General features: G+C 51.3%; 1 protein-coding gene across 3 annotated transcripts in view; it reads right to left on the bottom strand.

Annotated features, from left to right (window-relative positions):
• PDE4B (phosphodiesterase 4B) overlaps positions 1-26,580 on the bottom strand; it is a 309,783-nt gene that overhangs the window by 103,976 nt on the left and 179,227 nt on the right. The gene's annotated exons all lie outside the window — the stretch shown is intronic.

Genomic DNA, 26,580 nt, shown 5'->3' with positions numbered 1-26,580 from the left:
TGTAGTGGAAGTGTCCCTGCCAATGCCAGGGTGGTTGGAACTAGACCATCTTCAAGGTCCCTTCCAACCCAAACCATTCTGTGATTCTGTGAATCATAAAATATCCCAAGTTGGAAGTGACCCACAAGGATCATCGAGTCCAACTCTGCAGAGCACATAGTGTGCTTCGAACTGCTGCAGAAGGAGGCAGATGAAGTATCCAGGTGAAGAAAAACAAACAGCAAAACCTCTTGGAAGTCTGTGTCCAGTTGCAAAATGTACCTCATCTTACTCTACTGGGAGACCACACACACACACAGAGGTTCAACCAAGGGATAAAAGAGAAGGGGGAAACACACACCAAACACTGCAGAAGGAAAACAGAGGGAGAGAAGGTCATGGAGAAAACCACTGATGTGCAGGCACCACCACTGAAGTGGTCACTGAATGCAACTGCCACCACCTGCATTATTTTCACCTGGGGCCACAGAGGACAAAAGAACAAGCTGGCAGAAGAACAAGCTGGCTCAGAACAAAGGCAGCTTCTCCCTTGCTTGGACAGTGACCTGAAACTCAAAGGGTTAAGGTATTCTACCCCCTGATCAATAAATTGCATTTAAACCTAAATTTTCTGGCCTAGTCTGTCCATTGTTCTCCAAGTATTGGCAGACAGAGGTGAGCAGGGCACAAACTCTCCAAGTCCAGGCACCAACTTCAACCTCAGATTTGGTTCTCAGGAAGCATTTCATGTTCCTGTAAAATAAAGAGGGTCCAGAGAAGGGCAATGAAGTTGGTGAAGGGTCTGGAGAACAGGTCTGGTGAGGAGCAGCTGGTGGAACTGGTTCAGTCTGGAGAAAAGGAGGCTGAGGGGAGACCTTCTGACTCTATTCAGCTCCCTGAAAGGAGGTTGGAGCCAAGTGGGGGTTGGTCTCTTCTCCCAAGGAAATAATCAAGGCAAGGTTGGATGTGGCACTTGGTGCCATGGTCTAGCCTTGAGCTCTGTGGTAAAGGGTTGGACTTGATGATCTGTGAGGTCTCTTCCAACCCTGATGATACTGTGATACTGTGATATGATAGGACAAGAGGAAATGGCCTCAAGTTGCACCAGAGGACCTTTAGCTTGGACATGAGGACCAATTTATTTCCACTGAGGGCTGTCAAGGCCTGTAAGAAACTGCCCAAGGCAGTGGTGGAGTTCCCTCCCTGGAAGGGTTCCAAAGCTGTGCAAACGTGGTGCTGAGTGACAGGGTTTAACGGTGACCTGGTGGTGCTGGGTTAACAGTTGGACTGGATGATCTTTTCCAAAACTCTGCTGTGATTCTATGCCTCTGATTGTGCAAACAGCAACCAGTGAAGGACTGAAATCCACCAAACACTCAGCAGTAACACCACGTGCAGCACTGCCAAGACTGCTGGATTCCCTGGAACTCCAAAGCACAGCACACACCGAAGGAGATCCCTACATCTACCGTGCCTTGCTGAAGCATTTAGCTACCCAACTCCATAATGAGATACTGAAACTGGTAATTGCCCCATTAATATTCTTTTCTTCCACTCTTTATTACCTGCTTTTTACCAGTGACAGCTTCACTACACTTGATTTGTAGCCACAAAGAAGCAGCTCAGCTCTGTAACTATGGCATCTACCAACAACAGCCAGATGAGAATTACTCCACACCTGTTCCAAAGATTAACTCTGATTACTCAAAACGTTTTACTGCAAACCTTTCAATTGAGAGCTTTAAGTTTGCTGTCAGGAATACAGCAACAAACTCAACATGAGCAGTTAGGGGAGCAGAGCTTCTCCAAGTTGGTTGACACTGTACCTGATGGTGGACATCAGTCTGGGAGAAGAAGTTAACACTCATACTTTAAGAAGCAAGAGGTTAAGGGAGGGAGGCAGAGAGCAAGGCTGGTGATCTTTTGCAAAGATCCCCCAGCAGCAAAAGGTGTAAGGTTAGGAACCAAGGAACTATCCACCAAAGACCTGGTTTTGCTTGGTTTGCTGTAGCACAGCTTCTGTATCTTGAGGGAGGTGGAAGATCACAGAATCCCAGACTGGTTTGGGTTGGACTGGACCTTTAAAGGTCATTTAGTCCAATGCACCTGCAGTCAGCAGGGACATCTGCAACTGCTTAAAGCCTCCAACAACCTGACCTGGAATGGTCAAGAGGTGGGGCTCTTACCACCTCTCCAGGCAACCTGGGCCCGTGATTCATTGCTCACTCTCAATGTCGAACATTTCTGCCTTCCTCAAACCATTCCCCCTTGTCCTGTCACAACAGGCCCTGCTCAAATGCCCTTCCCTCTCTCTCTTATAACATACAAAATCTCAGTCAGCCTAGGCCTGCTCTGAGTCACTCCTACAGAAATTCCCACCTACGTTGCAGAAATTGCAACACTTAGGAAGATTGTGAGCAGTTCTGCAGCTGGGGAGCTAAGGACCCTGGTGCTGTGTGACCTGGCTCAAGGTGCAGGTTGAACCTTGGCAGAGATAGAGCTCCCCAGGAACCAGGTTGTCTGAACTCTGCAAGTTCTTCCAATTTCTACAGCACTTGCAGATCAGGCTGGGATGAGCTGGAGACACTAAGGCTGTGTTGGTGAGAAGCCCTGGGCAGAGTTGATGCCCAGCTTGCAGTGCCATGGCTGCTTCCAGCCACCCCAGCAGGCAGTTCCTGGCTGCACACTGCCTGTGCTCCCCATGCCACCATCTGGGACACTGCAGCATGGATTTCATTCTTAATCCAGCTGGAAAGGTGTTTTTATGCCTCTCTACAATTCCAGCTTGAAGCTATCACAGGATCATAGAATTGTTCCAGTTGGAAAAGACCTCCAAGGTCACTGAGTCCAACCTTCAACCCAATACCACCACAGTCATTAAACTATGTCTCCAAGGGCCATGTACACATATTTCTTCAACACCTCCAGGGATGGTGACTCCACTACCCCACTGGGCAGCCTCTTCCAGTGCTTGATCACTCTTGCAGCAAAGAAATTGTTCCTCATGTCCAACCTAAACCTCCTCTGGCACAATTTCCGTCCATTTACTCTCCTTCTATCACCTGATGCTGGGGAGAAAAGACCAATCCCACCTCACTCAAACCTTCCTTCAGGGAGTTGTAGAGAGCCAGAAGGTCTCCCCTCAGCCTTCTCTTCTCCGGGCTGAACACTCGCAGCTCCCTCAGATGTTCCTCCCCAGCCCTGTTCTCCAGACCCTTTCCCAACTTTGTTGCCCTTCTGAGGACTCACTCCAGCCCCTCAGTGTCCTTGTTGGAGTGAGAGACCCAGAACTGAATCCAGAATTCAAGGCATGCCCTCTCCAGTGCCAAGCACAGGGACACAATCACTGCCCTGGTCCTGCTGGCCACACTACTGCTGCTGCAGGCCAGGACCCTGTTAGCCTTCTTGACCAACTGAGTGCATCCCCTCATCTTGCTCCCCTTCCTTGAGCCTGTTCCAGCATTCAGCCAACCATGCTCTCTGTCACTTAACTAACAGAAAATCCCCCCCAAAAGAGTGAGAGTTAACCAAGAGTTTGTGGCTACCTCTATGAAGAGAGGCTGCTTTTGTGCACCCAGCAGTACAGCTGGGTGGCCAAGGTCTTCACTGGGATTGTCAGAACCCAAGTCTAAGTTTCTGCTGCCATGGCTTTCTAATCACAGGAGCACAGCATGAGGTAATTTCAGTAAGTCAAAAATATGAGGAACTGTTTCCCTGACATGACTCACATTAGGAGGATGTGGCCTGAGATCAAAGGCTTGTTCTGGTTGGAAAGGACCTTGCAGATCATTGAGTCCAACTGTCAACCCAGCACTGCCAACTCACCACGCTCAGCACCAAATCTACATGCTTTGAAACCCTTCCAGGGATGGGGATTCCACCACTGCCCTCAGCAGACTCTTATATGCTTTGACATGGCATGTAAGGGGAAGAAGCTGTTCTTCATGTCCAACCTCAGACTCCCCTGGGGCAGCTTGAGGCCATTTCTTCTTGTCTTGTCACTTGTTCCCTGGGAGAAGAGATCAACCCCACCTGGCTCCAGCCAGGGAAGTGTGATGTCAGGGGAGACAGCACAGCCGAGAAAGTCCCTGCTGTCAGAGCTGTGAAGGAAGGTAGCCTGTCCTCTAGGGTGGCCTGTCCTTTGGCATCCCCTCCGGAGTCAGGCTACATTCGAACTTAACATCTCACTCAGCTGGGTGAGAGGAGAATTGGTGGTGGTGGAGGAGGGGAAGCGGCAGGGTCAGCAGTGCAAGAAGCAGGATGGTGGCTGGCGGTGGGAACAGTGCAGGAGGTGGAGCAGCCACAGGTTCATCTCCTCCACCCACCTGCATTGCTCAGTAGAGCAGGCTCTGGCAGAGAGAGGAGAGAGGAGGACAGCAGGTGGCAGGAGTTAGCTGCAGCTCACTGCCAGGCAGCGCCGGGGCCGCTCGCTTTGGCGCTGCGGAGGGACGCAAGGGAAGCAGCAGGCAGGGCAAGCCCGGAGCAGCCAGACACAGCCCAGCTGTCACTGCCCCGGCCACGCAGCTCGCCACAGCAAGCCCCAGCTGGCCACACGCTGCAGGCTGACACCAGCGACTACCATTCCCCCACATCCACAACTACCACAACCCTTACCAGAACGTCTAGCCAAGCCTCCGTGGGACACCCCACCGCTATCCATCCACTTTTGTCCCCAGCCAGGATGCACTGCAGCATGCACAAGGAGCTGTCCCCATCACACCAGCCCCAGACCAACCCTGAACCAGCTCTGCTCCGACAGCACAGCAGCAGCCTCGCCTGAAAACAGGGCAGCTGCCAAGGTGTCTTGCCAGAAGACAGAGCCTCCAACTTACCCAGCAGCTCAGGCCCTTTGATCTTTTATCAGCAGTGATGCAGCCAGCAGGACAAGGACAGGCATTGGCCCCCGGGACCTGGCACTGCTGAGGCCATGCCTCAAATCCTGCGGGGTCAGTTCTGGGCCACTCACTTCAAGCAGGACATGGAGGGGTTGAAGCAGGTCCAGAGAAGGGCAAAAAGCTGGGGAAGGGTCTAGAGAACAGGGCTGGGGATGAGCAGCTGAGGGAGCTGGGGGTGTTCAGCCTGGACACAAGGAGGCTGAGGGGAGACCTGCTGGCCCTCTACAACTCCCTCAAGGGAGGCTGGAGCCAGGTGAGGCTCACTTTCTTCTTCCAAGGAACAAACAGCAGTACAAGAAGAAATGGCTTCAAGTTGCCTCAAGCAAGGTCTAGGTTGGACATAGGGAACAATTTCTTCCACTTGAAGGTTGTCAAGGCCTGTTCCAGGCTGCCCAGGGCATCCCTGGAGAGGTTTCAAAGCTGTATAGATGTGGTGCTGAGGGACATGCTTAGTGCTGGACTAGCAGTGCTGGGTTTAACGGTTGGACTTGATGGCCTTAAAGGTCTGCTCCAGGCAAACAACTCTGTGATCCCACCTCTGCAAAGCAGTCCTGGCACACACCTTTGGTGGGGATAGCAGTAAGGGAACACACTGTCCCTCTCAGCGTGCTGCCTGCCAGCAGCCTCAGAACATGGCAAGATTTGACATAAAAAGTGAAAAATAGAATTGTGGCACAATTTTGATCTAAGTAAGAGTCATCTGAACCATCACTGCAAATCAAATGGTTACCATGAGAGCTCTGGAGCCCCACAGTGTGTCTCTAGGTGTGCAGTATAAAACACAGACACATTTAAGTCTACCAAGGCAGGCAGGCTGCTGTGCTTTCTGTTTATGTTAGGAATTTACACTTTTCCTGAGCATGACAGCACTAACTCCAGAAGATGCCTTCACCATCTGCTTTGCCTTCCCAGCCTCATTCCCGAGGGCACTACTCCTGATCTTCTGCTTTGGTAGAACCTTTACTACGGCATCAAGTATGATGGAGGGCCATAAAAGTGATGAGAGAGCTGAAACCCCTTTCCTGGGAGAGATGGGGTGTTCAGCCCAGAGAACAGAAGGCCCCAGAGACACCTGGTGGCCTTTCAGTGCTTAAAGGAGCTGATCAGAAAGCTGGGGAGAGACTTGAGCAGGGCCTGTTGTGACAGGACAAGGAGTGCTGCTTGAACTAAAACAGGGAGATGATTCAGATTGGAGAGAAGAAACTGTTTAGCATGAAGGTGGTGAGAGCCTGGTTCAGGTTGCCCAGAGAGATGGTAGCTGCCCCCCCTGGAACCATTGCAGGTCAGGTTGGTTGGGGCTCTGAGCAACCTGCTCTGGTTGCAGCTGTCCCTGCTGACTGCAGGGGGGTTGGACTGGGTGACCTTTAAAGGTCCCTTCCAACCCAAGCCAGTCCACGACTCAGTGACTGTTTCCAAACGACAGTATGTCAGGAAGTTTGAGCACACCCCAATTACCAAGCAGAGCCTCATTACCAAGCAGAGCCTCATTATCAAGCTCCTCTCACAATTAGAGTTTCTCACCAAGACCTTCAGCTGGATTTTTAACGCCATTAGCAGCACCAAATGCTGTTTCCTTACACCTCCTGATCCATGTAGGCACAACTGCTGCTGGCTGCTGTCTCATTTGTGCACCTGCTTCCTTCCCATTATCAGCACAGCTTGCTGGCTTCGCTAAATAACCTTCCAGGCAAAGGTCTGTGCTTCATCAGCACCCACAGAACCAGGATGGGGCACACTGTGGGCATGCCAGAGCACCAGTGACCAACAGAGATGCCCCAGGACGGCCAGGAGGCTCTGTGAGGTTGATCATCCTCACCACTGCAGCTATTAGTGCTTTTTTCTCTCCTTTTGACCTTCTCCCATCAAGGAGAAATTCTTCTTGCTCTCAAGGGCCTCTCTGAAGAGTTCAAATCCCTCTCTGCCAGCTCTGTCCCTCATCTGGCTCCTAACTTTTTGATCTCCAGAGGCTAAAGACTTATGTCTCCTGAAATCCTGCCTGCAGTCCCTCCCCAGCTCTGTGTGTCACAGCTGCTTGGCACGGAACACCCTGCAGCACTGAAGTGTTTGCACTATAAACTGTCAGCTGCTGCCAAACATGTCATTAAAGCCTCTGCGTGGGTCACATGGCAGAAATTCATGGTGATGGATGGGGCTCTGTTATCTCTGGGTACAGAAGTTCAACCTTCCCACCAGCTCTCTTCTTCAAGGGGTACAAAGCAGGCAGAGAAACCAAGAGTGTCGTGCTGGAAGATGGGGCCCAGAACTGCTCTACCCTAGAGAGGCCATATCTGCAGTATTGGGTCCAGTTAGAATCATAGAGTTGTTTTGCTTGGAAGAGACCTTTTAGATCACTGAATCCAACCTTCGACCTAATGCCACCATGCACATTAAAACATGTCCCCAAATGCCATGGCCACTCATTTCTTGAACACATTTGGGGATGGTGACTCTACCACCTCCCTGGGCAACTACTGCAGAGCCCAGTTCTGGGCTGTTCAGCTCAAGAGAGGCAGGGAACTGCTGGAGAAAGTCCAGTGAAGCTCAAAAGATGCTGAGGGGCCTGCAGCAGCTCTGTGAGGAGGAAAGGCTGAGAGCCCTGGGGCTGTTGAGCCTGCAGAAGAGCAGCCCCAGAGGGAATCTGCTCCATGCTCAGCAGGAGATAAAGGACCTGTCGGAGGCAAGAGAATGGGGCCAGGCTCTTCTCAGTGGTGCCCAGTGACAGGGCACAAAGTGGAACCCAGGAGGTTTCAACTTAACAGGAGAAGAAACCTGTTTGTTGTGAGGATGCTGGAGCCTTGGAGCAGGCTGCCCAGAGAGGGTGTGGAGTCTCCTTGTCTGGAGAGCTTCCAACCCCAGGTGGGCATTGTGACCGTGGGCAGCTGCTGTGGGTGTCCTACTTTAGCAGGGGGGTTGGACTGGGTGATCTCCAGAGGTCTCTTCCAACTCCACCATGCTGGGATTGTGCGAATTAGCAGCCTCGTGCTTAGAAACAGCTTTGAATCAGAGTTTGCCAGAGCCCAAGGCAGAGCTGAGACTCATTGCCCTTACAGCTGTAAATGAGCACCTGGTGACATCCCTGAAAACCCAGCAGTGCTCCTGCCCAGCAGCAAGCACCAGCTCAGCTGCCAGCTGGGTACAACCACTGCTGGGTTTTCAGGGATGTCACCAGGTGCTCATTTAGTTTTATAAAGCCTCAGAAGAAGCCAATTACTGCCTGAAACTCTCAGCGTCTTGCACATCAGGTCCCTGAGCTGTTCTTTCTCCCCAAGGCCACCCACTCACTGGCACTGGTGAAAGGCAACAGGCTGAGGATCTGCTGCATGTCTACAGAACAAGTCTTGTGGGGAACAGCTGAGGGAACTGGGATTGTTTAGTCTGGAGAAAAGGAGGCTGAGGGGAGACCTTCTGGCCCTCGACAGCTCCCTGAAAGGAGGTTGAGCCAGGTGGGGGTTGGTCTCTTCTGCCTAGTATCAGGTAACAGAATAAAAGGAAATGGCCTGAAATTGTGCCAGGGTTGAACACAAGGAACAATTTATTTTCTGTAAGAGTGGCACAGGAACAGGCTGCCCAGAGAGGTAGGGGAGTCACCATCCCTGGAGGTGTTCAAGAAATGTGTGGCCATGGCACTGTGGGAGAAGGTTTACTGTCTGTGGTAGGGCTGGATTGATGCTTGCACTCAGTGGTCTTAGAGTTCTGTGACTCTGTGTGCCCAAGGACAGCACACAGCACTGTGCCACACCAGCTGCAGCCCCTGGGAGATGACTGGAAATGTACAGGAGAGAGGTAAAAATTAGTTTAGACTTTTCTTTTTTAGCATGGAGGGCTCTGAGAAGCCTAATCCTTTTCATCTGTCCTACAGATTAGCAGCTTGGCGTTCTCCTGTGACAAGCTACCATCATGGGGTTGGTTAAGTCCCCCAGAGAAGGACTCTTGAATTCTATAAGCCAGTTGTTATCTTTCCAAATGTACATGCTGGGGGTATTTTATCATCCTCCTGCGGTTCTCCTCGCTGAAGAAGGCCAGGCACAGTCAAGCACAGCAGGCACTCTCCCTGTTCTCACTTCCAGAGCTGCAAAGGCAGATGGTGTGAGCATGCTGATAGAATCACACGATGAGTTTGCTTGGAAGATCAACTCCAACTGTTAGCCCAGCACTGCCAGGTCACCACCCAACCGTGGCCCTCAGCACCACACCTACACAGCTTCGAAACCCCCCCAGGGACTGGGACAGCACCACTGTCCTGAGCAGCCTGGGCCAGGCATCCCACAAGGGGAAGAAATTGTTCCTCGTGTCCAACCTAAACCTCTCCTGGTGCAACGTGAAGCTATTTCCTCTCATCCTATCCCTTGTTTTTAGGGAGAAGAGACCAACCCCCACTTGGCTCCAACCTCCTGTCATGGAGTTGTAGAGAGCCAGAAGGTCTCTCCTCTCCTTCTTTTTCTCCAAGCTGAAAAACTCAGCTCCTTCTCACCAGACTCTTCACCAGCTTCACTGCCCTTTTCTGGACGCTCTCCAGCCCCTCCATGTCACTCCTGTGGAGAGTGGCTCAAAATGAACTCAGGACTGAAGGTGCTCACACTCAGCTGCTTAGCAGCAATGCCTCTCCCTAAGGGCTTTTTCCTCCTGAAACACTTTTCCTCCCTGCCACTGATGCCCAGACTGGGGTATCAATGAGGTACCACCACTCTGTGCAGCACTTACAAAGCTCTTCTCACCCTGTGTGTGTTTCAGCCCAGCACCTTCCATCTCTCCGTGGCCCATCAGAACCAAAGCTGCTCTGCCACACAGTCTGTGCTTCTGCTGCATTCATGGATCTGGCTGGATCTTGCCAGAGGGCTGACTGTCACCTTTTTCCTGCTGGGAAGCTCTGGCCTTGCAGTCAGCCTCGTGTGGCTGGTGGCATGGATGGCAGGGGGCAGCACAGTGCTCCTTGGCTGACACCCACCAGATTCTGGCCTCACCTGCTCTGCAGAACGATGCTGTGCTGCAGAACAGGTGTTTGTATTCATCTCATGGGATAGTGTTTATCCCAGTCTGGCTCAGATGTTCTGCTCTGGTCAGCATCAGTTCAGCTTTGACAGCTCCTCCAAGCACCCTACAACATTTTACAGCCTCTTCCCCAACACTGGAGGCACAGACGTTGCCTCCTGTGGAGGAGGCTGCACATGGGGGCCTGGTTCATGTGATGGAGACCCCAGTGTAGGGCTCCAGATGATCTCACACAATTCCAGAATCCCAGCATGGTGGCAGTTGGAAGGGACCTCTGAAGATCATCCAGTTCAACTGCTCTGTTAAAAGCAGGGCACCCACAGCAGCTTGCCCAGGATTACAGTGGCCAGGTGGCTCTGGAAGCTCTCCAGACAAGGACACTCTGCAACGTCTCCAGGCAGCCTGCTCCAAGCCAAAAAAGTTTCTCCTCCTGTTCAGATGGAATCTCCTGGGTTCCACTTTGTGTCCACTGCCCCTTGTCCTGTCACTGAGCACCACGGAGAAGAGTCTGGGCCCATCCTCTTGTCCCTCACAGGTCTTTAAGCTCTTGCTGAGCATTGAGCAGATCCCCTCTGGGGCTGCTCTTCTGCAGGCTCAGCAGCCCCAGGGCTCTCAGCCTTTCCTCCTCACAAAGCTGCTCCAGGCCTCTCAGCATCTCTGGAGCCTCCACTGGACTCTCTCCAGCAGTTCCCTGTTGCTCTTGAGCTGGAGAGCCCAGAACTGGACCACTCCATATGTGGCCTCACTAGGGCAGAGTAGTTCAAGTCATCATTGCTTTTTGGTGGGCCTTCAGAACTCATTACACTATTTCTGTCTACAGAGAAGCCAAACTCCCTCTCCAGAGCCAGCCTGGGGTGGGCAACTTCATCCTGAAATTTGGGACACAGGGTCCAGCCTTGCCTCTTTCCCCCCAGGATATTCCCAGTAAGAGAAGAGGAATCACAGTCAGGTATTGCATCTCTTACCAATGCACTTCATACATCTATTAAGTGCAATCTGCTCTCAGTCCTCTCCCCAAAGCACACAGAGCACTGACAGCAGCAGCACGAGTCCCAGGGGTCCCACACGCACCGCAACGACCTCTGCTTCCAGTCCTCAGGAAAAGTGTTCCTGTATCTGCTGGGAAGGGGCACAGCAGGAGGCTGCCAGCCAGAGCTGCGGTTTATTTCATCCTGACCTTCACAAGAGGCTCTCCTGGCACTGCTCCAGGAGCACTTCTGCCTCTCCAAACAGGCCAAGCGAGCTGGCAGGGAGCTGCTCCGCTCTGCCGTGACTCCAGCCAGCTGCAGGAAGGCATCAGCCACAAATCAACCGACTGTCCTGATCCACCAGACGGCCTGCAGACAGGGGCAAGGTGACAGCCATGCCTGACAAGCTGCAGAGCCCACAGCTTTTTCCATTTCACCTGGGCAATCTGAGCAGAGAGGACAGGAAGCCTCTGAGTCAGAAAATCACAGAATCATAGAACCATTAAGGCTGGAAAAGATCCCTAAGATCATATGCAACCTTCTACCCAGCACCTCCACCTCCCAAAATGCCACATCTACTTGGTCTTTGAACACCTCCAGGGATGGTGACTCCACCACTTCCCTGGGCAACCTGTGCCAATGCCTGACCACCCCTGCAGGAAAGAAGTTGCTCCTAATCTCCAACCTAAACCTCCCCTGGTGCAGCCTCATGCAATTTCCTCTTGTCCTGTCAATACTTATGTGGGAAAAGAGGCCAGCACCAGCCTCACTCCAACCTCCTCTCAGGTTGGAGTAGAGCACAATGATGTCTCCTTTCAGCATCCTTCAGACAATTCCAGCTCCCTCAGCCTCTCCTCATCAGACCTGTTCTCCAAACCCCTCACCCCTCCCCTACAGGCTCTTTGCACTAATGATTTAAAGTACCCTCAGCCTATCTACAACACCCAAGAGGCCAACATTTGCAGAAGCACTTCACAGGGGATCTGATCAAACATTCTGCAACTCTAAACCATGTCCCTCAGCACCACATCTACACAGCCTTTCAATTCCTCCAGCAAAGGGGACTCACCACTACCCTGGGCATTCTGGGCCATGCCCTGACAACCATCAAGGGGAAGAAATTGTTCCTCATGTTCAGCCTAAACCTCCTCTGCTGCAACTTTAAACCTTTGCTCTTATCCTGTCAGTTGTTCCTAGGGGAAGAGACCAACCCCTACCAGGCTCCAGCCCCCTTTCAGGGAGTTGTAGAGAGACAGAAGGTCTCCCCTCAGCCTCCTCTTCCCTCAGTTGCTCCTCACCAGACCTGTTCTCCAGACCCTTCACCAACCTCTTTTGTAAACAGCCACAGCCACGGTGCACAGGCAGCAGCAAAGGGTGCAGGTGTGAGCTCAAGGGCAGGAATCTTTACAGCTCTTATTGATCTCTTCACGTCCAGCAGAAGCTTAATACAAAAGCAGCTTCATCCAAATCACAAGCAGCTGCCAACTGTCCGAGGACAAGACAGTATGGAAGGAAAAACCTGTGCCTCTGGCAGAAAGCACTGTGGTTGCTCTAAGTGCTCTGGCTCAAGGGAAGGGAAGGGAATATCTGGCGGTGGGAAGCAAAACCCTCTTCCAGTGCAGACAGACAGATGCCAGGTATGGTTTTAAATCCCTTTGGTCAATCACAGATGCAGCCATCAATGCCTTGGACTCCTCACCACAAGAAGGACACTGAGGTGCTGGAGCAGGTCCAGAGGAGGGCAACAAAGCTGGGGAAGGGTCTGCAGAACAGAGCTGGGGAGGAGAGGCTGAGGGGAATGGAGGTGATGGAGGTGTACAGCCTGGACACAAGGAGGCTGAGGGGAGACCTGCTGGCTCTCTACAACTCCCTGAAAGGAGGTTGGAGCCAGGTGGGGATTGGTCTCTTCTCCCTAGTATCAGGTGACAGAAAGAGAGGAAATGGCCAGAAATTGTGCCAGGGGAGGTTTAGGTTGAACACAAGGAAGAGTTTCTTTTCTGTAAGAGTGGTCAGGCACAGGAACAGGCTGCCCAGACGTGGTGGAGTCACCATCCCTGGAGGTGTTCAAGAAACCTGTGGCATGGCACTTGGGGAGAGGGTTTAATGGTGGTCTTAGGTTGACTTTGGGTTGCACCTGATGATCTTGGAGGTGTTTTCCAATTGAAACAATTCTATGCTTCTATGTTCTTACTCTTTATTTGTTTTATGACCATTAAGATATCAGGAACTAGACAGTAAGGCCAGGGGGACTCAGGCCATTCCTCCTGCAGAGACACGCTCTGAGGGTTGATGTCCTGGTTCCCTATGTGTACCAGGGGCAAAGGAAGGAGTGGAGACAAGATCACAGGATCACAGGCTCACAGGATATCAGGGGTTGGAAGGGACCCAAGGAGATCATCCAGTCCAACCCCCCTGCCAGAGCAAGACAATACTATCTAAGACAGATGACAGAGGAACACATCCAGACAGGCCTGGAAAGGCTCCAGAGAAGGAGACTCCACAACCTCTCTGGGCAGCCTGTGCCAGTGCTCTGGGACCCTTACAGTAAAGAAGTTCCCCCTTGTGTTGAGCTGGAACCTCTTTTGCTGCAACTTACACCCATTGCTCCTTGTCCTACCCCAGGGAGCAGTGAGCAGAGTCTGTCCCCCCCACTTCCTGGTCAGCCCTCAGATACTTATAAACATTTATCAAAGCCCCTCTCAGTCTTCTCTTCTCCGGACTAAACAGCCCCAGGTCCCTCAGCCTCTCCTCATCAGCCATGCCCTCCACTCCCCTAATCATCCTCACAGCCCTCCACTGGACTCTCTCCAGCAGATCCCTGTCCCTCTTAAACTGGGGAGCCCAAAACTGAACACAGTATTCAAGATGAGGTCTCTCCAGGGCAGAGTAGAGGGGGAGGCGAACCTCTCTTGATCTGCTGGACACTCCTCCTAATACACCCCAGGATTCCATTGGCTTTCTTGGCCACAAGGGCACATTGCTGTGCCATGGTTAACTTGTTAGCCACCAGGACTCCCAGGTCCCTCTCCACAGGGCTGCTCTCCAGCAGATCACCTCCCAGCCTGTACTGGTGCAGTTTGTTATTTCTCCCCAGATGCAGGACTCTGCACTTGTCCTTGTTGAACTTCATCTGGTTCCTCTGTGCCCAGCTCTCAGTCTGTCCAGATCTCTCTGGATGGCCACACAGCCTTCATCTGCAGCAGCCAAGCCTCCCAGCTTGGTGATCTTCATGCTTGAGGACAAGGCTGGCACAAGAACTCAATACAAAACAGAGGAATTAATTGAGGTTGGGAATGGGAGGGAAATGTTTTGCCTCAAGAGCAGACAGATCACTGAACAGCTTTGCTGTAGGAGTGCTGGGGGTAAACACCAACTTGATGTTACTACTGGTGGGATTAGCAGCATAATTGACTACAACATTGCAGGATGGAGCCTGGTGCAGTCAGAAGCTCATCTCACAGTTGGCACTTGGGCTCTGCCCCTGATGGACACAGCAGGGAAGGGAACCCACACCACAGCTCGTTCGGAAGAAGCCGAGTCCTGTGGTGCCCACATTTCCCCATCAGTGCCTGTGGGTCACCATGGACAGGCCACATCCCACTGCACATCCACAGAAACACAGGACAGAACCACAGACTGGTTTGGGTTGGAAGGGACCTTTAAAGCTCATTCAGACCAACCCCCTGCACTCAGCAGGGACAGCTGCACCTAGAGCAGGTTGCTTAGAGCCCCAGAGAGCCTGACCTGCAATGGTGCCAGGGACAGGGCAGCTACCACCTCTGTGGGCAACCTGAGCCAGGTCTCACCACTCTCAGTGTCAAGCATTCGTCCTTCCCCCTAAACTGCCTCTTCAAAAGTCTGCTCCCAGCTCTCTTCTTGGCCCCTTTAGGCACTGAAAGGGCAGCAGGAAGTCTCCCTGGAGCCTTCTCTTCTGGAGCCTGAACAGCTCCAACTCTCTCAGTGTGGCCTCACAGCAGATAGCTTCCATCCCCACCCACTCTCTAGAAACACATTTATTTGCAGGCTGTAGCCAAGCCCTCTGTGGGCACCTCACTGAGAAGGTGTGGGAATCTCCACTCCATTCCTGGCTCCCATCACACAGCTGAAACTCCCAACCCCCACTTCCTCTACGCAGAGTTTCACAATCATCTTGTGACTGCCACAGCAAGTTCGTGCTGGCAACAGGCTGCATCCTCTAATTGCCAAATCATCTTTTTGCTCCAATCCCATCTCAGATTATCATCTTGCCATGAAGCCCCTTAGAAAAGCTCCTGCCAGCCTCCTACACTGCCCCATCGACCAAATCCTTTGTGCTGCCTTTCTGGAAACATTCTTGGGAGGGAATTATTTCTGTGATGTGAAAGCAGATAGTGCACTGCTGGCACCCAAAGCACCAGCTTATAGCACTGTTCTTTCCCCTAGACCTGCAAAGCTCTCCAAGACCTGCTCTGGGGCTCATTTTGGTCTTCCTTAATTAGTGATCCCTTAGAAGCTCTACTTCATGTCGAAAATCCTTTACTGCAATCAGTTATTATGGAGTCACCTACGACAAATGATCAAGGGACACTGCGCAAAGAAACAGAGACATGGGAGCACAGAACAAAAGACACTGCAGAGCCCACCCTGGAGTAGATTAAATGCAGCTCTAAGTCATCATGCCCAGTTCTGGGCTCCCCAGCTCAAGAGAGACAGAGAACTACTGGAGAGAGTCCAGTAGGCTCTCCAAAGAGGCTGAGGGGCCTGGAGCAGCTCTGTGAGGAGAAAAGGCTGAGAGCTCTGGGGCTGAGATCCTGCAGAAGAGCAGCCTGTGAGGGGATCTGATCAGTGCTCAGCAAGAGATAAAGGGACAAGAGAATGGGGCTGGAATCTTTTCACTGGCGCCCAGCAACAGGACAAGGGGCAAGGGGCACAAACTAGAACCCAGGAGGTTCCAACTTAACAGGAGGAGAAACTTGTTTGTTGTGAGGGTGTTGGAGCCCTGGAGCAGGCTGCCCCGAGGGGTTGTGGAGTCTCCTTGTCTGGAGAGCTTCCAAATCCATCTGGCCACTGTGATGCTGGGCAAGCTGCTGTGGGTGTCCTGCTTTTGCAGGGGGCTTGGACTGGATGATCTCCAGAGGTGCCTTCCAACCCCCACTATGCTGGGACTCTGTGAAGGTCAACAAGAGCAAATTACACAGCAGTACAGCCACAAACAGCTGGAGATTAGGAAGAAAATGAGCAGAGCTGTCACTGATTATGGTTTCAGAACACAGAAGATGAAGATTTCAATGTGAACAAGCAGAAATGTGCATGCTTGGCACAAAGTCTCTGGATCCCATGACAGTTTCACTCCTGCATCGTCATCGGAAGAGCCTCATTCTGCAGCTAATACACTTCAGGCATCCTGAGGACTGTGTTAGATTGATGAAGGTTTGTACTGAGCTGAAGAAGAATGAAGGGGCAGAGGCAATCAACCTTCACAATGGGATCGGTTAGAAAATACTGACTAATTAGAGGAAAACACCGAATGGTGCAAAGCTTGACCACAGCATGCGCAGATGTGTTACTGCAAGCAGGAAACTGCTTGAGTTCATTGATGAAAAAGTGATTGGGCTCATCCCAAGAAGGACACTGAGGTGCTGGAGCAGGTCCAGAGAAGGGCAGTGAAGATGGTGAAGGGACTGGAGAACAGGGCTGGTGAGCAAAGACTGAGGGAACTGAGGTTGCTCAACCTAGAGAAAAGGAAGCTGAGGGGAGACCTCACTGGTCTCTACAACTGCCTGAAAGGAGGTTGCAGTGAGGTGGGAGTTGCTCTCTTCCCCCTAGCAACAAGTGACAAGACAAGAAGAAATGGCCTCAAGCTGTACCAGAGGAGGTTTCAGTTGGAGAAGAGGAGAAACTTCTCCACTTAAACACTTCTCAAGCCCTGAAGCAGGCCCTCCAGGGAGGTGGTTGAATTTCCATAGCTGGAGGTGTTTAGAAGAGGCAGAGATGTGGTGCTTAGGAAGATGGTTTAACATCAGACTTGGTAGAGTTAGAGAGGGGCTGAACTCACTGATCCTCAAGGTCTTTTCCAACCAAAGCAATTCTATGATTCTATCACTGGCAGCCCTATCATTTAAACTGGAAAGCTGGATTAAAATTAGCCTGCTCAAGCTCCAGTTAAATCCCAGTAGGATACAGGAAGGAGCCTTAGCACCAACCCACAGTGTCGCACCCCAGCTCAGGTATCTGCCTTCTCCACCCCAAGCAGTTTCTAAAGCTTCTCCCTTTGCTCTCTGTGCTTTTGCTCCCAGGTTAGGAATGCTTTTTTGTTGTTGGAAATGTGTTGATGCAGTTAGAACTGGCTGGAGGCCAAGAAGCCAATCAGCCCTGGGGCAAGCAGGACTGCAGGCTGCCTGTCTGCCAGCTGCCATGGGTGCCTGCAAAAGCTCAGGGGCTTGGAGACAAACAAGGGGCATTCCCTTCGCCCCAGGCAGCCAGCAGAGAAGGTGACAAGCTGTATTAATAACCTGGGGTCACCCAGCACAACATCTGACCAAGGGAGACATAAAATGCCACTCAGATAGCGAGGGCTTGATGGCAAGTCATGTGAAGAGCAAACAAGATAGCTGGGTGGCATGAGGTGCAAGCAGAGAGCAGAACCCTCATGGCAAGCCCCTCTGTTCTTAGCAGTCAGCCCTAAAAGGGTGATTTGTGCTCTCTGCCAAAGTGCTGCTTCAACTGGGCAAGAGAAGCTCTTCAGCATGCTCCAATACTGTGCTGAGTTTTGAGGCCCTCACCCCAAGAAGGACACTGAGGGGCTGGAGTAGGTCCAGAGAAGGGCAACAAAATTGGGGAAGGGTTTGGAGAACAGGGCTGGGGAGGAGCAGCTGGCGGAACTGGGGGTGTTCAGCCTGGAGGAAAGGAGGCTGAGGGGAGACCTCATTCCTTTCTACAACTCCCTGAAAGGAGGTTGGAGTGAGGTAAGGGTTGGTCTCCTCTTCCCAGCAACAAGTGTCAGGACAATAGGAAATGGCCTCAAGCTTCACAAGGGGAGGTTCAGGTTGGACATGAGGAGCAATTTCTTCCACTTGATGGTTGTCAAGGCCTGGCCCAGGCTGTCCAGGGCAGTGGTGAAATCCCCATCCTTGAAGGAGGTTTCAAAATCCATGGAGATGTGGTGCTGAGGGACATGGTTAATAATGCTTGGACTCCAGGATCTTAAAGGTCTCTTTCAATCAAATCAATCCTATGATTCTACAACTCTTGCAAGGAGTGACAGACCAAAGGTCTCACTGGGAGCAGGAGGTGAAACCTTCTGGGTGCCCTCAAGACACAGAAGTTGGCCTCACATTATAGCAGCTAGCCAGGGAAGGATGTGGCTCCTCCAGCAAATCTGTGAGGTGGAACATGAGTGACCATGACTGAGCTGCTTTTTGAAGTCAGTGTAACACGTTAGAATCACAGAACCTTTTTGGCAGAAAAAGACCTTTGAGCCCACCCATCCTCTAACTCTGCCAAGTCTGGTGCTGAACCATGTCCCTCAGCAGCATGTCTCTGCCTTTTAAACCCCTCCAGGTATGGCAATTCAACCACATCCCTGGGGAACCTGTTCCAGCATTTGAGAACCCCAAGTGGAGTTAATAAATCCTGGCACCTGCTCACAGCAGTGACAGCCCAGCCATGCTCCTTCCTAGACTCTCCCAGCAGCTCCCTCAGCATCTAAATCACATCTTTAGTACTTGAACCTCTTTCCAGCACAAAGGCAGTTCAATAGCAGCATTCAAACCTAGAGTAGCTGTACTGGCTGCACTCCATCTTCACAGGAGTATGACATTCCTGCAGCAGTCTGAGGAGGAAACATCACTTAGCACAAATAAGGTATTTTTTTTTTTGTCCTTCTAAACCCACTGATTAAATAGATCTTTACAAGCTAGAGCACAATGGCTTTGATGGAGCCACTGCAACCCATTACATAAATCCCCATTCATGCCCATGAGAGCTTTTTCCTTTTGTAATAACCAAAGAGAAAATGCAGATATGTAAAAGATACTGCATGGAATGGGGAAGAGTGGCTGTAAGCTCCTCATTTCAACTAAGAGGAGCAAAGAGAGGGAGAGCTTGGGCAGGAAATCATAGAAGCATTGAATGGTTTCAGCTTGAAAAGATTTCTAAGATCATTGTGTCCAACCTAAGGTCAACCCAACACCACCACTGCCTTTAAACCATGTCCCACAGTGCCATGCCCGTAGGTTTCTCAAACACCTCCAGGGATGATGACTCCACCACCATCTGGGCAGTCTGTGCCAATGCCTGACCACTCTTGCAGGAAAGAAATTGTTCCTAACATCCAACCTAAACCTCCCCTGGCACAATTTCAGGCCATTTCCTCTCTTTCTATCACCTGATACTAGGGAGAAGAGATCAACCTCCACCAATATAGGCTCCAACTTTCTTTCAGGGAGTTGTCAAGCATCAGAAGGTCTCTCAGCCTCGTGTCCAGGCTGAACAACCCTGGTTCCTTCAGCTGATTGTGCTCTAGACCCTTCACCAGCCCCCTTCAGGTACTGGAAAGCCACTCTAAGGTCTCCTTGGAGCCTTCTATTCTTCAGTCTCTCTCAGCCTGTCCCCTAGGGGAGGTGCTGCAGCCCTCTGATCAGCTTTGTAGCCTCCTTGCTCCAGCACAGCTCCTTGTGTCCAGCACTGGACACAGTGCTGCAGGTGGGGTCTCACAAGAGCAGAGCACAGGGGCAGAGTCACTTCCTTCAGTTGCTGGCCATACTTCCCTTGATGCAGCCCAAAGTCCTTAGTATAAACCCACCATAGCCCCAGCACCTTCCAGCCCTGCCTTAAGCACCACATCAGCAGGGACACTCCTCTTCCACAGGCTCCATCCTAACACATCAGAGTTGATTGAAGGCAAGATTTCTTCTACAGCTTTGGCAGTTTTCTCCCTGTCCTCCTGGGGATGGATTTGATTTATCTTATTGTTTCTTTGGCCAGAGCCCATTTCTTTCTTAATCTTGACTGAAGATGTAAGATTGCATCAGGCATCAGCTGCCCTCATTAGCTGGGCTCACTCTACCGCAGCTAACCCAACAACTGCAGCGTTTAATAAAGTGGCTTTAAATCCACTGCCCAATTCTCTTGCAGTAAAGCAAAAGGAGGTCAGTTTGTCCTCCCAGCCTCTGCTCCTAACACTTCCACTGTCTCGAGAGTTGCTGAACAAAAATGTGCAGGCAGCCTTTTGTGATCTGAGTGAAGTGAGGACATTCGTTGCAGCCCCACCTGAACGCCTCGCTCACTGATGTCTGCTCTGCAGCTAATACCTCTGCTCCAGCTGGACAAGCCAGCCCTTTCATGCACTCTGAGCAGACACCGCAGCTCCTGCACTGCCACTCTCCTCCAGGACATCTCTGTTCTCCTAAGGGCCCCCAGCTGCAAGCAGACAAAACCAAACTGCAACCAGGCAGAGTCACTCTCTCCAGAGTTGTCAACACAAGGAGCTTGGTGGCCCTACTGATGTGGCTGTGAGGGACTTGACAACCTGGCCCAACACCAGAAGACAGCACTTTCATGGAGACAGCGTCCAGAAGCACCTTTGTCTCAAGAGATCTGTGACTCCAGGAGCAGACAATGTGTAATGAAGAAGGTCTTAACTGCCTCTCTCCTCTTAGCTGAACATCAGAGCTCTGCAGACAGGTAGCTTTATGGGTAGTGGAGAGGCACAGAATCAAGGAATGATTTGGGTTGGAAGAGACCTTCTAGATCATCTAGTTCCAAACTCCTGCCATGGGTAGGGACATCTTCCACTAGAGCAGGTTGCTCAAGACCTCACCCAACCTGGCCTTGAACATCTCCAGGGAGGGGGAAGTCAGGCATTGGTCCTTAAGTCTGAGACAGGCCCTTGGTCTGCATGTGGCAGAGTGGCTGGTGATGCAGGATGGCCAGGCACAGTGGACCCTGGACCTGTGGGGCATCCTCTCTATCTTGCTTCCTGCAAGAAGGGGACTTGTTTATGCTTGCTATGAGTGCTGATGTCTTCCAAATGCTGTGCAGTCCATATGTGTCCACTCAGTGGTTCTTTACAGCCAGGCAGCACACAGCTTCTTCTGGACCTGAGCCACTCCACCCAGACAGACAGTGGTCCCCACTTCACCCTCACTGACTGCCGATGTGGACAGCACACAGAGCCAACCACTTCTTTTCTGCTGCTCACCATCAGAAAGAGTTAACAGGAAACATTTGTTTAGGAGACCATCGGGCTCTTGGTCCCCAGAGTGGACTCAGATCACAAGACAGACACATGCTGGACCTCTCTGGGTGCTTAGCTTTGCTCTGCTCTGCTCCACAAGGCTCAGCTCAGCTGGCAAGCCCAGGCCCTGCGCTCAGTGGCATGACTCTGTGTGAATTCATCCCTTCTCCTCCTGACCCCATCCAGTTCCAACGCCCCCGGGGCTCTGGCCGGAGTGGGAGCTGCTGACGTGCTGGGGATTCTCGCTGTGCTGGAGGAAGGATGATTTATGGGAGCTGCCTGATGCACTTCCTCCAGCTGCTTTCCCTCTCCTTCCCTTGGTGGTTTTACAGTAAAGCTTCTCCAGGGCTCAGCCTGGGGCTGGTCCCGTTCCTCCCACCCAGCACAGTGCTCACCAGAGGCAAAGCAACACAAGTTTTCCACGGGTTTATTGAGCTGAGCTGGCCCTCTACTGGGTCACAGGCAAGTAGGTGACACTGAGTCATTGATCCCACGGATGGACTCTCTGTTGGGTAAGGGCCTGCAGCTGGGAGGGCTCCCAAAAGACCAAGAGCCAGGAAGGGGATCATGGAGCTGACACCATAAGGACTAGAACAGGCTGCAGCACTTCAGGGGGAAGTTCTCCTCAGCCAGTATGTAAATCACTCCCACCTGAGTCCAGGCCCTGCCTCATCTAACAGTGTGGAAGCAGCTACACAGTAGAGTAATTGCTAGGTCTAGAGTGCTGGAAGACACCTCATGGTTCCCTGTGGCCATTTCTTTGCTACTGCAGACTCCACACCAGACACCTCCTCCACAAAACTACCAAGCTTTCTGCTGAGTACTTGGTCTCTCTGATCTTCTAGCACACCTCTCCCCAGATGCTCTGGGGTGCTGTGAGCAGTGGGCACTACTGCACTGTGAGGGGCCACCATCAACATCTCAGCTGAACTGCAGCCACTCATGGAGGAGACCCCAGACACACTGCACAGCCAGAGCAGGCTCACAGCTTGCAATCCCACAATCCCAGGGACCTCTGGAGATCATCCAGTCCAACCCCCCTGCTAAAGCAGGGGCACCTACAGGAGCCTGCCCAGCATCACAATACCCAGGAGGGTTTGGAAGCTCTCCAGAGAAGGAGACTCTACAACCTCCAGGTCCTTCTCCACTTTCCAGCAGGTCAGCCTCTAACCTGTACTGGTGCAGGTGGTTATTAGCCCACAGTCCAGATCCTGGTCCTCCTCCTTGGCTGTGCTGAACTTCACCAAGGTCAGGCTGTACCACAACATGCAGCAGCAGATGTAGAGCAGATCAAAAGACAGAATCAACACAAACATAGCAATGAAGATACTTCAGAAGATCAAACATAGGATTTATCCCATTGCTACAGTCCTCTAGCCTCCAAGCTGTCCTTGCACACCACCAACTCCAGCACAGAATCACAGAATGGAAGAGGTTGGAAGTGAGCTCTGGAGATTACCCAGTTCAACCCTCCTCCAAGGCAGGTTCACCTACAGAAGGCCACACAGGAACACGTCCAGGTGGGTCTTGAAGGTCTTTTCAGAGATAAAGACTCTGCTATCTCTCTGGGCAGCCTGCTCTGGGGCTCCATCACTCTTAAATTACAGAAGTTCTTCCTCATGTTTAGATGGAACTTCTTATGCTCAAGTTTGTGCCTGTTCCCTGCAGCTCAGCTCATTCTTATCCACTTTACAGCTCTGGTGGCAAGCCACACGTCCATCTTCCACCCCACCTCCCCATGTAAGTATCACACACAACTCCTTACAAAAAAGATCTGCTGCATTGAAATGATCTGGGCTAAAAAAAAAACCCAATTTGTTGTCTAATTAGCAACACCCATTAGAGCTGGGAATGATCTACCTAAGACAGACCCATTTCACCACCTCCACCACCTCCATGTTTTTAACCTCACCTTCCAAATTAATTGCTAAAGCTTCTTTAAACAACAATTCCTATGCTAAAGAAGTGATAAAAATTGAACAGATGTCAAAACACAGCATTATAATAAAGACTGAACCCAAATTAGCTATGAAGAGGGCAAAAATAATAGACTTGCAGAAGATAAATTGACTTGGCAGTGCTGGATTAACAGTTGGACCTGATGGTCTTACAGGTCTTTTCCAATCAAAAGGATTTTTTGGAGCTTGCCCAAAAAGAAGGGCAGCAAATCTGACAAAAGGTCTAGAGAATAACCTCAACAAGGCCAAAGAGTCCTGTCAGAAGATACAGTCCCCAACCTACCCAACAACTCAGGCTCTGAATCCCTTCAATCGGTTATCATCAGTGGTGTGGCAGGACAAAGACAGGGAGTGTGTGGCACTGGTGAGGCCACACCTCCAACACTGGGTCCAGTTTTGGGCTCCTCACTCCAAGATGGACATTTAGGGGCTGGAGTGGCTCCAGAGAAGGGCAACAAAGATGGCAAAGGGTCTGTAGAACAGGACTGGGGAGGAGCAGCTGAGGACTTGAGGTTGTTCAGCCTGGAGAAGTGGAGGCTGAGAGGAGACCTCACTGCTCTCTACAACTCCCTGAAAGGAGGCTGAAGTGAAGAGGGAGTTGGTCTCTTCTCCCTCATATCAGGTGACAGAACGAGAAGAAATGGCCTGAAATTGTGCCAGGGTGGTCTGGGTTGGACAGAAGGAACAAATTCTTTCCTTGATGGTTGTCAAGGGAACACAGTCTCAAGCTGTGCAGGGGGAGGTATAGGCTGGATGTTAGGAGGAAGTTCTTGCCAGAGAGAGTGATTGGCATTGGAATGGGCTGCACAGGTGGAGTTGCTGTCCCTGGAGGTGTTCAAGAAAAGACTGGATGAGGCACTTAGTGCCATGGTCTAGTTGACTGGCTAGGGCTGGGTGCTAGGTTGGGCTGGATGAGCTTGGAGGTCTCTTCCAACCTGGTTGATTCTATGATTCTAAGGCCTGTCCCAGGCTGCCCAGGGCAGTGGTGGAGTGCCCATCCCTAGAGGGGACTAAATATCCCTGGAGATGTGGTGCTTTAGTGCCATTTAGGGCCATGCTTTAGTGGTGACCTGTCAGGGATGGGTTTATGGTTGGACTGGCCTCTTCCACCCCAAACAGTTCAGTGATTCCACTTCGTAACAGTTTTATAACTGAACACTTACAGGCTGATTTAGAGCTTCTCCAGAGTCTTGCTAGCTTGCTCTTCATCTACCTTTCAGTATTCCCAGGCTGTGCTGAGTTTATAGTTCACTTCTGAAGCAGAGATTATAAACAGAAGGCCATCACTTTTTGTCTCTTTCTAAATAGAGATTAAATCTAAGAAATATTTACCTAACTCCTCAGCACACGGCAGAACCAAGTGTCTCAGGAGTGAGGAGCTCAGCAGCTCAGACCAGTGCAGAGCTGCAGCACAGCTCCTCCTCCCTCCTCTGAAAGGCACATCTGGGCCTAACGTCTGCAGCCTCATCGACTCAATGCCCTGACCTGCTGCCTCTGGCTCCCCACAACACTCCTGGCAAGACACAACAGGTTTATGTCTTTGTTTTTTCAATCTACAACCCTTGAATCACAGCAAAAACATCTCCAAGACCAAATACACAATCTCTACATGGAAGCTATTTCATGCTCTGTCTTGTCTCCCATGAAGATTATGCCAAAATGCCCCAGAACTGCTCAAATGGGTGACAAAATTGCCAGTAAAATTTGGGTTGGGAAGGTCCCTGTGTGAAAATCAGCAGAGGGCTGCCCAGGGGGGTTGTGGAGTCTCCCTCTCTGGACATATTCAAAACCCTCCTGGACGCATTCCTTTGTGATGTGGTATAGAACATCCTGCTCTGGCAGGGGGTTGGACTGGATCAGTTTTCAAGGTCCCTTCCAACCCCTACATTCTGTGATTCTGTGAGTTGAAGCTGGGAGAGTTGGGGTTGTTCAGTCTAGAAAAACAAAAGGCTGCAGGAAGACCTTCTGGTGGCTTTCCAGGACTTCAGGAGGCCAAGAAGAAAGCTGGGGATAGACTTTTGAGCAGGACCTGTTGTGGCAGGACAAGGAGTGATGGATGCAAACTAGAAGAGCGACATTCAGATTGGAGAAAAGGGAGAAAGGTTTGGCACTGAGGGTGCTGAAAGCCTGGCCCAGGTTGCCAGAGAGGTGGTAGCTGCCCCATCCCTGGGACCGCTGCAGGTCAGGTTGTTTGGGGTTCTTAGCAACCTGCTCTAGCTGCAGATGTCCCTGCTGACTGCAAGGGGCTGGACTGGATTACCTGTGGTTTTGTGTTTCTATGTGCTCAGCTGTGCTGTGGCTCAGCTCACAGTGGGAGTTCAACTGGGAACAAACATGAACATCTCTCCAGTTCCCACAGGTACCCACCAGAACATGAGATGCTTTGAAGTCTGTCATGAGGCTTTTTTTTCCTTTTTTCCCCTCCTCTTTTAAGCTCCAGGCTAAGACAAAACCCAGCCAAACAAAAATCTCAGTGCTATGGCAACTGTCCATGGCCAAACTGCCAAACTTGTCACCTACCCACATATATGTGCTCCTTAGCTTTCCAGCTGGGTAGAAACCGTGATGGAAACATGGCCTTCAGGAAGGGCTCAAGATCTTTTGACTCTGAAACTGCGCCCTGTGTATGAGAACAATCACAGAAGCATTTTGGTTGGAAAGACCTTTAAGATCATGGAGTCCAACCATTCTCTAACTCTACCAAGTCTGGTGCTGGGCTGTGTTGTCCCTCAGCAACACATCTCCACACCTCTGAAACCCCTTCAGGGATGAGGACTCTACCACTGCCCTGGGTAGCCTGGACCAGAGCTTTCCCTGGTGGTCCAGCACCAAAAGTGCACCAAGGATTCAGGCATGTTCAGCTATGAGATGAAGGAGTCACAAGAGGCTAATGTATTTCTGCAGCTAGGATAGGACAACATCTAGACAAGGCAATGCTGTGTCAGACTAAGACCTTAAGGAGGTGACCTTCTAGAACAGGTGTGTGGCTCACACCGCCAGAAAAGAGGATGGAAGTGCTGCTCAAGAGCTTCACATCAGGTCCAGGGGCTGCATCTAGGGCCAGCAGCATCCTCGAGCTCTCTGCACTAGGCTCCCACAACTCCCAGTTCACACCAGGGTTCTCTGAGAGGGTTTAGCAGCCACTTTCTTGAGTTTGTTTTTTTTAAGGAAAAGGCTTTTGCCAACAACCTGCCTCTCACTTCTGCAGAGTTGCTGCTTTTTCAAGGATAAATACGTAGGGACCAGCACCTGGCAACGAAGGCTCTTTATGAAAACAAGAACCAGCCAGGGGAGGACTTGGGTGGCAGCTCCTCAAACTCCATGAAACATTTTGGATCTCCTCATCCCTCTCGGGGGAGAGCCAGCAGCTCAGAGGCAATGAGGACAACTCCTCCACCACTTACATCTTCAGCTCTTCTCCCACCCAAGAAACAACGAGTCAGAGTCATGGACCGAAACGATTCTAAGGGCTCCTACGTGGAATTTCCCCTCCTACCAGTTTCCAAGAGGAGATGACTCTACCCCAATGACTCCTTTATAAACTTAGGAGCAAGAAAATGATGCAATTAAAGAGT

The sequence above is a fragment of the Pogoniulus pusillus genome, chromosome 8, assembly GCF_015220805.1.
Source record: "Pogoniulus pusillus isolate bPogPus1 chromosome 8, bPogPus1.pri, whole genome shotgun sequence".
Classification (NCBI taxonomy): domain Eukaryota; kingdom Metazoa; phylum Chordata; class Aves; order Piciformes; family Lybiidae; genus Pogoniulus; species Pogoniulus pusillus.
The sequence above is the reverse complement of the archived record's forward strand: the minus strand, read 5'-3'. Positions and strand labels throughout refer to the sequence as shown.